The sequence below is a fragment of the Carassius auratus genome, chromosome 6 (genome assembly GCF_003368295.1).
Source record: "Carassius auratus strain Wakin chromosome 6, ASM336829v1, whole genome shotgun sequence".
In the NCBI taxonomy this organism is placed as follows: Eukaryota; Metazoa; Chordata; class Actinopteri; order Cypriniformes; family Cyprinidae; genus Carassius; species Carassius auratus.
Window position 1 is genome coordinate 11,404,869 of NC_039248.1, and position 16,795 is coordinate 11,421,663.

Sequence of the window (16,795 nt, forward strand, 5' to 3'; positions counted from 1 at the left end):
TAGCAGTTTAAATAAACAAACAAACAAATCAAGCAACAGTATGAGAAGAACCTAGTAACATTAAAACACAGAAATCTGACAATTTTTCATAAAAAAAAAAAAAAAAAAAAAATAGATATATATATGTATATATATATATATATATATATTTACACTGCTATTTGACCTTAGTCATGATTCAATTAAAGGCACCAGACTCTACACAAATTAAATGACATTTTTTGAAGTGCATGTTTAGATTAGAGTTTACAGCATTTATTTTCATGTCTTGTTTCGGTACTTCCTTGAGACCTGGACTGTCCCATCAGACTGGTGAAAATATCATTAACTGCAGCACATGATTCTTGATTCTCATACCACCTGACAAAAAAAAAGTGTGAAACTGCTTTAGCACATCCAAAGCTCCAAAGATGTCACACAACAAGAAGTTAAAATTGTTTTGAGCCTGTTTTGGACCTGTGGTGGGATGAATTGATTGCAGGTTTATTTAATCTCTTTTTATGTTTCATATATTGTAGGTAGTAATATGATTGATGTGGTTACTGTATCTTTAGATATTTTAAGCATTTGTACCCATACTGTCCTAAGGAAATTGTTCACCCAAAAATGAAAATTTGCTAAATCTAAATCAGGAGAGTTGTCATTTTGATTACTTGTGGATTATTGTGATGTTTTAACAGCTGCTAAAAAAAATAAATACAAATATGATGATATAAACACATCTACATCCTAAATTTGTACATTTTCACATTTTCACCAAAATTTACATTTTGTACATTTTTGGGTCAACTACTCACTTAATGTTTATTGAATTGTTTTTATTAAGGTGCACCTTGTTAATAACCCATTGAGGGTATTTACCCACCTTTTTTGGCACATTTAGTAATTTGTTGGTGCTGTACCAACATGAAAAGTCCAAGTGTAAATGCACTCAAAGTCGAAGACAGAATGGTAATCTGATCTCCTGAGGTGGTTGGAGTGCATGTCTTATGGGAATAGTAGATTGAATTTATATCCGTTTTGCAGAGATGCATTAATGTGGTCAAATGTAAATGGAATGTGCATACTCAGTAGCAAAGCAATGTGTAAATCTTCATAACAAAATATAAATATTCCCATAATATTATAACTGCTAGAAACAATAGACCTGCTTAGTTAGCTTCATTATCAAGTTTAGAATCTGCATTGTTATTTTACATATTTTTTTCCCAAATACAGCTTTTGTCACATGATTGCCATCTGCTCCAGCTTTCCGAGTGATCCTCCCGTGCTCTCAGTGCCATCTAACTGAACTGTCGACTGGCTTTCCCAGCGACATGACCTTGAGTGGAGGGATGCCATGCTCTTCATAAACTGGAGTTGACAGAGCATGGATCTAGAAATGGCATCCTCTCAAATAATCGCCATCTCCTGTTGGACAGGTCCTATCGGGTCGCTGTAAGGACAGCGTCTCATTCACCTAGAGATAACATTTGAGTGACATTAGCTTTAACAGGAGCCAAGGCGTCTGTTCTCATGAAAGCTGGGGAAAAACCTCCAGCCATGGCAGAAGCGACTGTCCTTCAGCCTTTATCTCGCAGGGTCTTGCTGTGTGTTCTGGAATATCTTATAAGACCTGGCTTTACATTTGATGTATTTTAAATGAGCATGACATCCCCAGACCAGCTAAATCTTTGCTATCCTGGTTCAGGCTTATCTTCATATAGACAGATGAAACCACACTTGAGAGTACTATTTATGCAGTGAACATCACTGATATGGTGAGAACCAAATGTTCAACCAAATTTTGTGAAACAAATGCAACAGGTTGAACAGTGGCATATATAAACTGATATTACTGATCAAATAATTATCAAATTATCAAAAAATATATTTATTACATATGTATATAAATGGTAATATCTATGTATATATATATATATATATATATATATATATATATATATATATATATATATATATATATATAATAAAATGTTTTTACATCAAATTTTTACTATATTTTAATGTATTTTAGTTAAATAAAGATAGCCTGGGTGAGCATATTTTCTTTCAAAAAAAAAAAAAAATAATAATCATGAAGATTCTTCAGGTATTTCAATTTTTATTCCAATTTCTGTAACTAAAAACATTTATGAAATTAAACAGATACTAAGATACAGTATATATGAGATAAAAGCATAAACATGCAGTTCCTGTCTACATACATTTATTAATGCATTTATGCTTTAGAGTTATAATGTGATTTCTTTCAATTTAAAAACCTAAATTTTCACTGATAGGGTGTCCTGAATGCTAGAGAGGTTGAATAGATTACCATTCGCCTCCGTGTCTAGCTTACAGAGCCAAGGTGATAAGTCCTCCCTATTAAGGGAGATAACTTTGATTAATCATACTGAATTGCTTTCATTAGGGTGACTGAAGTGGAAGCATACATATAAAAGACATTCTCAGCATCTTCTCTTAAACACACTGCTCAATGCTTTTGCTAACACCCATGCTGGCTATTGAAGAACCGAACAGTCAGGAAATCAAAGGTGGTTGTAAAAGCAAGGTGAAATAGGTCAGTCATTCTGCTCGGCATTCGTGTTATTTCAGTCCAGACGTGGTTACGCAACTCACCAAGACAAAGTTGTTATTATTCCTTTGAACTTAATTACGCTTGATGATATTAGGACGCTTTCAGCTGCAAGAAATTGGTGTGTTTCATTTCATCGGATAAGAAGCTTCAAGTGAAAGCAATAATAAAGATGAATTTTTTGAGATGGCCAGAAGCATTTCTCAGGAGCCATTATGAAATAATGCATAGAAAAATATCACCGCATTAAGACTTAAAAAAAAAAAGAAAAAGAAAAGAAAACATAAAATGCTAGAAATTGTATTTTGCAGTAAACACATTTTGGCTGGCTTACAGTTGTAATAAATTCATTCATTTGACAATATGCCAGCGTTATTATTTTGTGTATATACTCATGTCACCCTCTAGCACCGTCTGTCTCTGTGCATGATAATGATTGCTGTAGAAGTCTGTATATGGTTTTATAGGAGGGAACTTTTTAATATTCATGTCTGCTCATGCTGCTCACAAAGCGTTGGAAGAATTTTGGATCCCTTTTCTTTGACTTGGCCAGACATACCAGACTTGTCAGAAGAATTTCTAAATGATGTCTGTAAAATGAAGCTGCAGGCATTTCTGATTGAATTCCAGCTTTGGGTTTTGTATCTAGTTTGTAAGTGTATTGAACTGTTTGATAGTTACCTTGTACTAACAAGCTCTTAGTAGCAGCATTTAAAGATTTAAACGGAACGTTCTGTCATAATTTTCTATTCATATAATGAAAGTTCAAAACAACATCGGACCCCAGTGACCTTCATTATGTGGAAAAAAAACACGTGTTCTTTTATGTTTCACCGAACATGTTCTTTTATGTTTCACAGAATAAGGAAAATCACAGAATTTTTGACTAAACAGTCATTTTAAGGTTGTTTTATACATTTTCTGGCCGTGATCAGATGTTGGTTCCTGAAGTTCTAACAAAGGTCAAATATTCATAATGAGGAAGAACATATTTCATTCTTGTAGCTGGATTTGTGCAATTGAATATTAATATTCACAGTCACATCTGAGGCATTTTAATTATAGCAAGACACATGCTTCGGTTTCTTTGGATTACGGTTTTAACGACAAATGGTGGGGTACCCCAGGGATTTGTCCTTGGAGATGGTGTCTGTGCAAATTCTCACGATGAAACAGTTTATCTCGAAATGAAAGAAATTGTCATTTCTCACCCACAATTTTGTTCCGATCCCATATGCTGTTGTTTTTTTTCCCCCTGTGAAACACGTAAAACAATTTTAATTGTGAGTTCACTGTGTGTTTGGTCATTGTTTGAGGTTGAAAGTGCATGGTCACTGTAGATCATAGTCAGAGTAGTGTTTAATTTTTGACAGGAATGAAAACAAGGCTGTTATTAATAAAGTACAATGCATTGAACAGATTGTACTGTTATTTAACAATGTTCCAAATGTTCAGAAACGTCTTTAGAGAAAATGTTTAGACAAAACTCCATAAAACAGATTTGAATGTTGTAAAAGTTGCAAGACCTAGAACCTTTTTATAGTGGCTGCCGTTGTTAAGACTGTATAACAAGTCTGTCCCTCACAGCACTGTTTTCATATGTGTTAAATTCAATATGGGCTCTAACCTGATTATGGTCTATGGACTGTCGTACACTCTCAGAGAAAAAAAAAAAGGTACAAAAGCTTCTCTTGAATGCTCTCCAATGATCTCCAAAAGGTGCATCTTTGTACCTAAAGGCTGTATGTTTGATACCTTAAAGGTAAATATCAGTACCTAAATTGTACATATTAGTTCATAAAGTGTACCTTTTTAAGGTGTACCTCCCCCAGTGATAGTTTTTGTACCTTTCTTTCTGAAAGTAATTGTAAAAGAGATGTATGAAGATCATTCATTACAGAAAAACAACATACAGGTTTGGAACGGGATAAAGAAAATGGCATAAATTAAACAACAACATTTATTTATTTATTTTTTGTTGTTGTTTAGAGGGAAATGTTCCTTTATTTCACAATGTTTGTGATGAGCAATCAAACACAACTGTGTCTCGTGAGTAGTCACAAATCTTTGAAAATCATTGTAGTGCTGTTGCTTGCCATTTGTTTCCTATGTGAAAGAGACATCAAGAGAATAATAACTAAATCTATCCAACCCTTAAAAGCAAACTAAAAAGTAAAAACAAAACAGTGTGCTTTGATTGCAGTGAGCACACGGTGATCTCAGACGGTCCACAGACAATCTTTCTCGGCGCTCTCAGGTTGCCCTGTATCTCCGGATGAATAGATGTGATTGCTCGTCTGGGCTGAGAGCTCAGACTTCTCCTGATCCAGGCTCGTGATATTTATAGTATTTGTAGCTGTGCTGCAGGATGATTGAATATACTGTGGCTGTAAATAATAAAGCTCTTCTGGATGCCAAGCACATAAACAAGAGCAGAGTGCATGCACTGAACCAAAGAATGAGGTCAGGTTACTCTCATGGGTGGGGAAGTTTTTTTTTTCTTCTCTTTCTTTCTTGAAACAGTCAATAACAGGGGCACCTTCCTATATAATTTGATGAAGATTATTTTATATATATATATATATATATATATATATATATATATATATATATATATATATATATATATATATATATATATTATATATTATATATATATATATATATACATTTTTTGGTTACACCTTAGTATAGGGTCCAATTCACACTAATAACTACTTGCTTATTAGCATGTCTATTATTAACATATTGACTGTTTATTAGTGCTTATAAAGTACATATAATGCATGACATCCATAATCCTACCCAATACCCTAAACTTAACAACTACCTTATAATTAATAAGCAGCAAATGAGAAGTTAATTGAGGAAAAAGTCATAGTTACTGGTTAGTTAATAGTGAGAATTGGACCCTAAAATAAAGTGTGTTTTTATTTTTGTTGAAAGTCTTGAAAATAGTTATTTAGGTCAAGATTTTGGTTGTAAAGTTTAATGATTAAATTTGTTTTCTTAGAAATACAAACAATATACACAATATTAAACATATCCAGGTTTATATATTCCAGATTCACACATGTCTAGCAAGTTTATGTATATGAAGAAATTATAAAATCTTCACATTGTGGCTCTAAATCTTTGAAATGAGTAAGTGCTTAGAAGAGGCAGGCGAAGTTATCAGTGATTTAAAGCCAGGCGGAGGTTTAATGGCCACTGAAATGCTGATCTTGGTGCTTAGCTGTTTATCTCGCTGGCTTTCTTGCTTGCCTTCTCTCTGTCATGCAGACCGTGTGTCTTTTGGCGCAGTTTGATTATATCTGTCCATGTGTAGTTCAAAGAGACAAAAATATAAATTAGGGACCTTAAAAATAAATGGAGATGATAGGGACTTGGGAGAAGTTTTTAGTTTAAATGTCCATAAATTAGTGATTAGTCTGTGTGTGTGTGTGTGTGTGTGTGTGTGTGTGTGTGTGTGTGTGCTCTTGTTTTTGTGACATATCAGGACACAACTCTGTATAATGACATGGGTATGACACAGGTACAACAAGGAGAGGGTGACTTATGAGGACATAACCCGTGTCCCCATTTTTCAAAACACTTATAAATCATACAGAATGAGTTTTTTTTTGAGAAAGTAACAATGCACAAATTTTCCTGTGAGGGTTACGGTTTGGGGTAGGGTTGGTGAAGGGCGATAGAATATACAGTTTCTACAGTATAAAAACCATTACGCCTATGGGATGTCCCCACTTTTCACAAAAAAACAAACCTGTGTGTGTGTGTGTGTGTGTGTGTGTGAGAGAGAGAGAGAGAGTGTGTGTGTGTGTGTGTGTGAGAGAGAGAAAGAGAGTGATTTTTCCCAACTCTAAAAGGAATAGTATACCACTTTTTCTTGCTAGGATGATTTTTTAGGGGAATCCTGCCTATTGTATACCATAAAAGTATCATAAAACTGCTTATATGACGTGTGTGCTATATTCTAAGTCTTCGTAAGCCATACAGTAACTTGCTTTAAACGTTTTCTGCAGTAACTACTTTGTTATTCCCATGAGGGTGAGTAAATAATGACAGAACTTTTATTTTTGGGTGAACAATTTCTTTCAAAAATAATTTTGTCATCCAGGAGGAAGTTGTGAGCACTGCAGTGACAAGATCACCAGAACTCTTAACAGCTAATTGCTTGCCCAATTTTGCTTATATTATACATTCAGCATCCTACTGTACATCCACAATGCAAATTCTTGCACTCTAATTGTCATTTTGCTGAAGCACATGGAGGATTTTACCAGCCAGCAGCTGAGGAAGCATGCGTTCAGCATTAGCTGCATGGGTGGCTGTTGTTCAGCGTGCTTCAGGCAGAGCGCTGCATGCACATGATTGGCATCCCTTTAACCAGAAGCATTTTAGTGCGTGTTCAGCATCCCGCTCCGTTCCGTCCCAACGATCTCTGTCTGAAAGCTAATTGGCCTTTGCCTGAGAGCCAGGATAATGCTGGCAAGTCTGTCAAGCCAAAGAAAGTTATGATAATTGTTACAGTTGCAATTCATTGTTCATATGGTGGTTTCACTGTTCTCTGTTATGAATGAAATATGATTCGGGACAGTGCATCAATTGTTGTTCATTTCACGTCCTGTTCTTTACAGTATATACCAAGAGAGGAGCTTCTTGTGCAGTGCTTCACATAATGCATCTCAGCTTGTATTTTATATAGTATGTATTAGGGGTGGAACGATACATATATTTATACCGAAACGTCATGAACCATATGAACATCTCGGTACAGTGCATGGGGCCTTACAAAAGAAAACAGGCAATTCACCCCCAGTCCAGAAGGGGGCAACAGAAGAACAGTGAATGCCGTGAGTAGCGCACTTGAAAAGAAAGCCCACTAGACAGTAACCAAGTGCTGACTCTGAATGTGTCTCTTATAGGCCCTGTCCCAAATGGAACACTTCATGTACTCTTGCGGTCTTTCGGACTTACAATGTCGACGAGACCTAGGGGTGTCCGATTTGTCATTTTAACGTTCAGAAAGGTGCACTGGGACAAGCTCTACAGCAGACTTCTTCCTGACAGTCAAAGGGGCATTATGTCACGAAAGTGCGAAACTCAGAGGAAGACCACAAGGGTTTACGGTGCCATTTGGGACAGGGCCACACAGACTGACAAAGGAGTATACTTAAAAGGCTTGTGCACTCAACTGTTTGCGAAATGGAGCTTTGTGCTCGTGTATTCTACCTCTCTCATTCGGCACAAATCTAAGGCCCAATCCCAATTCTATTTTATACCTCTTCCCCTTGCCCTACCCCTCCGCCAACCCCTTTATGTGTCTTTTTGTTCGCTGTAGCAGCCATGTTTCCGAGATAATTCATACCCCTTCGTTTGAAGTGTGGTCCCAAAAAATCTTTGTTTGAACGGCTATCTGGCCCTTCCCGTTACCCCTACCCCTCCAACCAAAAGAGAATCGAGACACCCCTACCCCTTCACGTGAACGCACGAAACAGAGGGGTAGGGGAAAGGGGAAGGGCTAAGGGGTAGAATTGGGTTTGGGCCTAAATATTCTATAATATTCGCATATTCGCGATGTAAAGTATATAGGCCTATCTGAATGCTAAACTATGTTTTATTATGTAAATTATAGGCTTCAGTCGTGTTCCAACGGTGACACAGAAGCTGGTGCGTGATGCTTGGTTCACTGTATTTTATTATGATAAAGTACCAACAGCGCTGTCAAGTTAGCAATGCTGGAACAATACTGTTTCCTTAAAACTATTTTTGTTGTTTTTGATTGCTTCCACTGTCTTCATCTGTAAGTCGCTTTGGATAAAAGCGTCTGCTAAATGAATAAATGTAAATGTAATGTAAAACAGCAGAATCAGCTTTAAACACTTACTAATAATGCATCACTGTATAAAGGCCAGCTTTTATTTGTGTACACTCACAATGAAAACAAAACATTGTGCTGTTGTAAAATAAAAAAATAAAAAATAAAAACACATAGGATGTCGCTTTCTGCCATTTAAGTTTCCTTTCTGTGAACAAATTAAGCCTGTCACAAAAAAATTTACTTAAACTATGTGGATTTTCTGTGTTTGGATCATTATCAAGACTATGAACTAAGTTATCCTAAAAATATGGTAAAATTCAGTTGTAGGTCAATCAAGATCCTCAGATTGGATCTTATTATTATTATTTTTATTTACTTTTTCCTATTTTACATTTATCAATTTTGGAATGTGCATGCTTTAAAGTAAACATTATTTACTTGACACTTAAAAATTTGTAGGACACTTTTTTGTCTTTCTGACAAAAATGTGAAAATAAGAGCACAGAAGCTTGTTTGGGTTTGTGTGGTACCACTTCAGCACGGCTGATAATGTAAAAATGCCAGACAACAATAACAAAATGCACTGATAAAAACAATATTTTTTTTTCCTGTATGTTTTAAAAATTGAAACAGTGTCACATATTATTTGCGCACTTCTACTCCATCCCCACTTGTTAAGGAATAGCCAGAGAGCCGATCACCTTCTTACAGTGGTTTAAACTCATATCTCATTAAAAATGGCTTTTTCTTCCTGCTTAATCCCATGAATTTCTGTGACCGTATTGAAGCGCTGCTCCCCAGCAGAAGATAATGGAACCAAGAGCGATGCTGATGCATTATAGAGACCCGTATCAGTCTCTGACTCTGTTAGAATTAGCATGGGAAATCTTTTCTGCTATGTATTATCTTTTTCTGAGGGCGTTGTATTATAGGAGAGCTTTGCTTGCTTACAAGGCCTACAGGGTATTTACTGTGTTTACACCCTGACACTGGATTCAAGAGATTACCAGAAGAATCCAGCAATACGACATGAGCATTGTGTGCCCGATTACAGCTGCAGCACCTGTCTTTTTATTTCTAATACTGAAATTTATGATTTAAACATTGTTCTTTTTTATTTGTTTGGTTTATGTTTAACTGTTGGTTTAATGTAAAATATATATTTATGTATTCATTATATACTGAACAGAACAGATGATGGGTTCCTTCAACTGCATTATCACTATCATGATTGTTTTATTTTATTTTTATAATTTTTTTTTTTTTTTTTTTGCATTTAAACTCTCTTAATTCTTACAATTGCATTGTAACTTGAAGGACAACATTTTCCAATAGTTTTAACTATTTTGCACTAACAATATCATAGATTTACACATGCTTAAATATTCCACCTAAAACACCCTCACCATCATGTAGTTTGAAACCTATGATTTTTCAGAAATGAAAGTGGAAGGTAGCTGCCCCATGGAATGAAAGTGCAGTAGTCTGATGGATGTTCTTCACACAAAGCTGCCATATGGTTTTAGAAGATCTGGAATATAATATGCGACTCTTATGGGACATTTTTATGGTTCTACTTTGTCCTTTCCAGAGCCTATTACTATTCAGTTTTCATTGCTGGACAAAAAAGTAACTTTGACTTTCAGCTAAATAACTCCTTTGTGTTCAGTGGAAAAGAAAAGTCTCAGGTTAAAACGACACGAGGGTAAGTAGATGATGAGAGAATTTTCATTTTTCCATGAACTATCCCTTTAACAATGGACTGCAGGGAAATAAAGAAAAAAAGAAAATGAAAGAATGAAACTAATAGTGTTCCTCATTTCTAGGAGCCAGATAGTTGTAATTGAACCTTATTTTTATGTATTAAAAGCTGCAGGCTCATTGTTATTGGCCCGCCGTTTCTTCCTTCTCTCCACACTGTTCAATTTAGCTGCCTTGTACTGTTCTGGTGTGATCATTCCTGGTTTGTGCAGGGTTGATAAGGGGCGCTGAGGTTCATTACAGTTTGTCACAGACAGCAGACATCATGTTCACCATCCTACACTCCTAATCCTTTGCATGCAAATCTCCGGCCAGACGGGTCTCCAGGCAACAGAGACGACTTTGAGACAGAAAGTGTTCTGTGAGTTTATTAAGCACTGTATAGACGACGAGACCTTCCTTATAGGAGACTATAGCCACCTAAACGCAAGTCAAGGTGCCCTGCAGTGTTAGCTCACCAAGAACATTTACTCAGTTACTCTCACCTTCATGTTGTCCCAAACCGGTACAACTTTATTTAGTGGAATATAAAAGGAGGTGTTTAGGAAAATATCCCAGCAGAATGCAGACCTGGGACTGTCATGTCTACCATTTAGTTTTAGTGAATGGAAAAGAGCAGCTTGGCTATAGTGCTAAATAACTTTTTGTGAGAACTATCCCTTGATGTCTTTCGTTGGTACAGAGATTGACTTGGATTCATGTGTTATGTAACCAGTGCATCATAATGAGCACCAAAAAATCGGAGAATGATTTTTCTGTAATGAACCATGATTATTGCTCTTTATATATTTATATCGTCATAATTTAACATTGTACTTCCGAATTAATGTAGAAACAACAAAGATCTATTTTAAATATGTTTTTATTGGCATCTTTTTACTAAGTAGCCTATTATTAATGAAGTATTGATACCGATACTGCTATTATAAGACGACCCCCCTTTTCCAGATATACCGTTTGGAAAATCTTGTCTCTCTCTCTCTCTCTCTCTCTCTCTGTAAAACAATTTTCTTTTTCTTAAATTATTTTCATATTTCCTATTTTTCCTATTTACATTTTTGTTTCCATCTCATAGTACCCTACCAAAATTGTATTAACAGCAAAAGTGAAATCCTGTTGTAGTCTTCAAATCTGGGTACCGTCTTATGTTTTAAAATCACTTACAGAGAATGTTTGGTCCAATTAGGCTAATGACAGTCACGACTCATCTTTCTTTTGTTTTTACTCACGATCTTTACAAACACATATTATGTGTACAGCCAAATGTAGCCTACTCTTGTTGCTTATGACGGAACAGCTTATCGCAATGACCTTGTTTACGGACAAGATTATTTTATTTGCTTACGTCAGAAACAGCGAATCTCTTAAAAAAAACTGGCTGTTGTTCTCGCTAAGTACATTGCATAGTTATTTTTGGTGACTGACACAGTTACATATACTCACCAAAGCAGGCGCTTGGCGAGTGTTAATTTTAAGCCCTGTATACAACTATACTGATTATGCTGAGAAACAGGTGGCAATGTTTTATTTATCTTCATTTGAACCTTCAATATCTTACTTTGTTGCTTTAATCCTATGAAAGCTGTAAATGATACAAGTATGCCCACAGTTTGCATGGACTTTTTGAACTACAGGCGTGAAATTAGTCTCATTTCAGAAAAGACACTTGGAATTAACACTTAATTAGAGTCATTAATAACAAGTGTTAGAAAAGCTTCCATTTATTGTAAAGTGACCTAAATTACATTAATGTGATTTCCTGACAGCCGAGCTCATCTGCCATGAGCTTGGAATATCTGTGTGAAGTACCAAGTATAAATAGGCTTGGATTTCTTTCTCTTTCTTTATTTATTTTTTTCTCTTATTTATTATTATTATTATTATTTTCAAATAGTCAGACATGTGATCAGAGAGCATGGTTTGATTAATGATCACCTCTGGCTAACTGCAATCAATTAAGCCACCATGTGAAGGTCCTCAAGGCGAAGAGTGTCAATGAGGCTTGAGACCTAAAACTGAACTAGTACTTCCACTTGTGACCAATAGTGTCATTGCAATTAAAAGAAGGCTTTCACTGTGAAATCAGAGCGAGAGGTGCAACATGCTGCTTATAGAGACTGAAAAGTCCCAGACCCAGCTGTAGCCGAAGGCCAACAACATTGGAATTGGAGTAAACCGTATTCAAACTGACATGTAGCATTTCTGCAATGAATTCTAAATTCCAGTTTTCTCAAACACTTCTGCTGGTAAGACAAACAGATACAGATAGTCCCGTCCCAACATCACTGCGTTAGACCGAATGTGTCGGTTTGAGTGCATGAACAAACACAGTTTTGATAGCGCCGGAGTTGCAGTGTTTACACTTTTTGGGAAAATCAGCATACAGATGGCTTACTTAAAGTTGTCTGCATATTAAACTGGATTTTAACATCAAAAATGACACACTCCAGCTTTAACTGATAGCGAAGAGATCAAAGCTATAGAAGTTAAGCTGGAATAAACAGAAAAATGTGTTGTAATTCCTTATCAGAGTTTTTCCGCTTAGAACCGCATGGAAATGCAAACATTCATTGGGATTAGAACAGCGCATGCAAACATGCATGTCTACCAAGATATATGCATATGATCTGCATGCCCAAATGGTCTGGCTGTCTAGCAGGATGATATTCGACAAGATCTTTCACCCCATATTTTCTAGGAAAGATGTTTGTTCTTTGGAGGACATGTTTACGTCTTTTAGAATGATGTTTATTTACCATGTTTACTTTGGGTTCTTGTTTTGCATTTACATCAGTCTAACAGCCAGAGCCTAGATTTCATTCAGAGATTTTGGATCCTTCATATCCTGTCTGATAAAATAATATGAGAAGCTGTAAAGCTTTATGGTTCGTATAGTTATGCAGCATTGTAATAATTCTGTGTAATGTGAGTCAACATGAAACAACATTTGCAAACAAATCTATGCCTATAATGTGATATTTCAGAGTGCAATAGTATATTCAGTGAGTGAGAAAAATGGAATGGCAAGAGATTTTACTGACTAAATTGAATACAACAAAGCCGACCCTAATTTCTAAGGAGGCATTAATAGTAATAGTAAACATATTACTTTTCCCCTCTTAGTTAGCTTAGGTGGCATCAGCAGAAAAGCAAAGTTGTTTTAGAGGTGAATGCACCATAAGATCAGGAACATATAAATAGGTTGGGCAGTTTTTTCCCCCAGAACTTTTGACTGATTTAAGATAACTTTTTGAAACTTTTTTAAATACTTTTTTAATAAAGAGAATGTTACTTGAATCATTTTGTAGTTCTTTAACAGAATTAAAAAATGATTCAAGTAACATTCTCTTTATTAAAAACTTGCTAAACATGTGGTCAACCAGTGGTCAGCATGGTTTAAATTTAAACTAGTGCTGTCAAACAATTAATCATGATTAATCACAACCAAAATAAAAGTTTTTGTTTACATAATATAATATATGTTTACTGTGTTAATTATTAACCATGTGTATACAAGGTACACACATACAGTATATATTTTGAAAATATTTACATGTATTTACATTTAGGCCTCTGTATTTTTATATTCATATAATTTATATTATATATATTTAATATATAAACACAGCATATTTTTCTTTAAATAAATACATGCATGTGTGGATGTGATAAATCACGATTAATCGTTTTACAGCACTATGTAAAATTAATTCATTTGTTAAGTATATTTGTAGAATTAATTGAATTCGAATTCAAAACATTATAAATATAACAACAGTAGTAGGCTATTTGCAGAAAAAATGGCACCTTTCATTCCGTCACCATCACGCTGCTATATAATATCAAACATGAAGTAATTCTGTACAGGTTTTTGCATTCCAATGTGCTGCTTTACAATTGTTATGTCTTTAAACATGCTTGATGTGCAAGATGTTTGACCATTGCGTTGGCGTCTTTTACAGTGTTTTGCACATTAATCTCTTAACTGTTATCTTTCTAATTGTAACATTTGCAAATATTTTTGATTCAAAATCGCAATTTCTTGAGGAACAAAAAGGCATCATGGCAAAACAGTACACTCGAATGAATCAATTAAACTGAAAGAAATTGCCCGGACCTATAAATAGGGACAATTTTGTTTTCATTTTGACTATGCATCCATTTAGCAGAAAAAACACAAGCTTTTTTTTGGTGAATAATAGTGCTTGTTGTTATATAGTGCTACCTTGCAGTCATACTGTGGTTACATACAGAATCAAGAGAGATAATTGTGGTAGTCTTGCTGAGTTTTGATTTGAAGCAATGCTACTCCTGTGGTTTGAGCCTGACAGGTGATCTATATTTACTTCCTCACAAGCCGTACACTATTTAATTACGGAACCTTAAATTCAATCAAAAAGCACTCAGATTTGACATTTAATCACTTGTTTTAAATTTTGCTCAGTCGGAACTATTTGGTTAACATTGATTCTTACAAGTAAGGTGAGATATAACCGAACAATTCCTCTTGTTAGACAAAATAATGTAGAGAAATGCATGGTTATAGCAACATTCCTATAGTGTCCCAGGCCAAGGAAGTCTTAAAGCAGTTCTAATTGAGACCTCCGAGATGGAAGGAGCTTGAGTTGGCTGTCTATGAGTAGTTTCACTGTTTCCATATGCAGCTGATAAATATGGATGTGTGCAGAGAGTTTGCAGTGTGCTTCCACAGCTGTAGTATTCATCTGAATGTTTTAAACCCTCACACTCGCGGGGATTCTGACTAGACAAGCCATTTGCGTGAGCAACAGCTGGTAAATGAGTTGCATACTGTAGCTATTTTATGCATGAGAACAGTGTGGGAGGATATTTCATTTGTCTCTACCCTTGACCTGCAAAGCTATCTGATTGTTGAGCTTTTTACTACAAACCCTTTAACATCTAATCATGCCACTCTCGACCTTGACATGTTGAAATGAGAGCCTCTTGACTTGAATATCGAGTGCTTCTAATGTTGCCCTTTTGATGCGTTGATACGCTATAGATTCACCAACAGGTGGGTTTGTACTGTATGAGAAGAGTGAGGGTTGGGGAAAAAGTCAGAATGTAAAAAGTGACACCCTTTTAGTTAATTCAATTTTCTGATTGGCAAAGGAACTCAGTAGGAATTATATAGTGTTTAGACAAGCGATGAATGCAATATAAAGTAACATTTAATAAAATAAAAAATACATTTTTTTAAGAAGTAGTTGTTACGTATTGACTATAAACATGTCTATTGTTTATGTACTTTTCACTTATTTTTTGTTTACTATTTTATTTATGCTATTATTATTTATTACTTATTATAGTTTAAAATGCTATTCAATTTAATTAAATAATAAATAAAATTAAAACCTAGATATTTGGCTATTTAAATTCCTTTCGCATAATCATTTACATCTGAATGTAATAATTTTTCTATTTCCTGGTGACATTTTTTTTACTTAAGTTATTCATATTATTTTAATATTGTTTCTATTTACAGTTTGTTTAATGTTATTCCTTTTAGTGTTTCCTGACCTTAAAAAATCTAAATAATATTATAATATATGGTGGTCCTTAATTGTATGTGTGTGTATAGATAGATAGATAGATAGATAGATAGATAGATAGATAGATAGATAGATAGATAGATAGATAGATAGATAGATATTTAAAAATATATATTTATCTTTTTTTTTTTTTTTTACTTGGTTTAATGTAGTTCATGTTTGTTAAACATATAAATACTATGATATGCTGTTTCTTAAATAATAATTGTAAATACTTATTAGTAAATTATATTTAAAATTATAAGTGGCATTTCAAACTTTGGTTATTTATATCATTTATTTTCATTGCAATAATAGTTTATATTAACCTTTTTGCTATTTCTATAAATTCCTACTCCTGATACTTCTGTGTTGTTTCTTATCCAGAAAAGAATGCACAAGATGGTATTCTAGTCCCTATAGTTGTTTTCTAGAGGAGCAGAAACTCATTAGACATGCTGAGTCAAATTTTTTTCTCTGTGCCATATGCCTGCACTTTGTCAAAGGCTCCTGTTGTGGGGACCGGTCACAGTTCACATCTAACCTTTAGCAAGATTAGTCTCTGAGTGACCTATCCTGGATGATGGACTTCCCCTACTCTCTGAAATACCAGCCCTGTCTGTGGCATTATTCAGGTGAATGGCAGCCCATATTCCCCTGAGGGACCCGCGGCCCTGCTCTGTTGACAGAGCTCGGCACCGCTTTGATGATATTCCACAATGTGATGATGCCTGTGTTACAGCATCAGCACTTTGTGATTTGATGTTGTTTTTCTGTTCTTCTTACAACCCTTCATCTGCCCAAATCCTCACAGGGTTTGATATTTGACCCGAGGCAATTCATTATTTGCTGTGCATCAGGTTTTCACCTTGAATTACTTTTTAAAGTAGCAGGGAATAATGCAGCCTGATAGCATATGATTTGTCTTTTATCTACTTAAAATGACACATTTAGCTAAACCTGTGGCTGTTTGTCTTTATTTTTCACATCTCAGTTCTATCTGATTGTTAAAAGTATTGGAAGCGGTATGCGGTAGGTGACAAGCATGCAATCTTGTCTCTCTTATGTCTTGTTTTGAAC

General features: G+C 35.0%; 1 protein-coding gene across 4 annotated transcripts in view; it reads left to right on the top strand.

Annotated features, from left to right (window-relative positions):
* The window catches only part of LOC113096410 (contactin-4), an 85,695-nt gene that overhangs the window by 16,884 nt on the left and 52,016 nt on the right, over nucleotides 1-16,795 (top strand). The window lies entirely within an intron of this gene.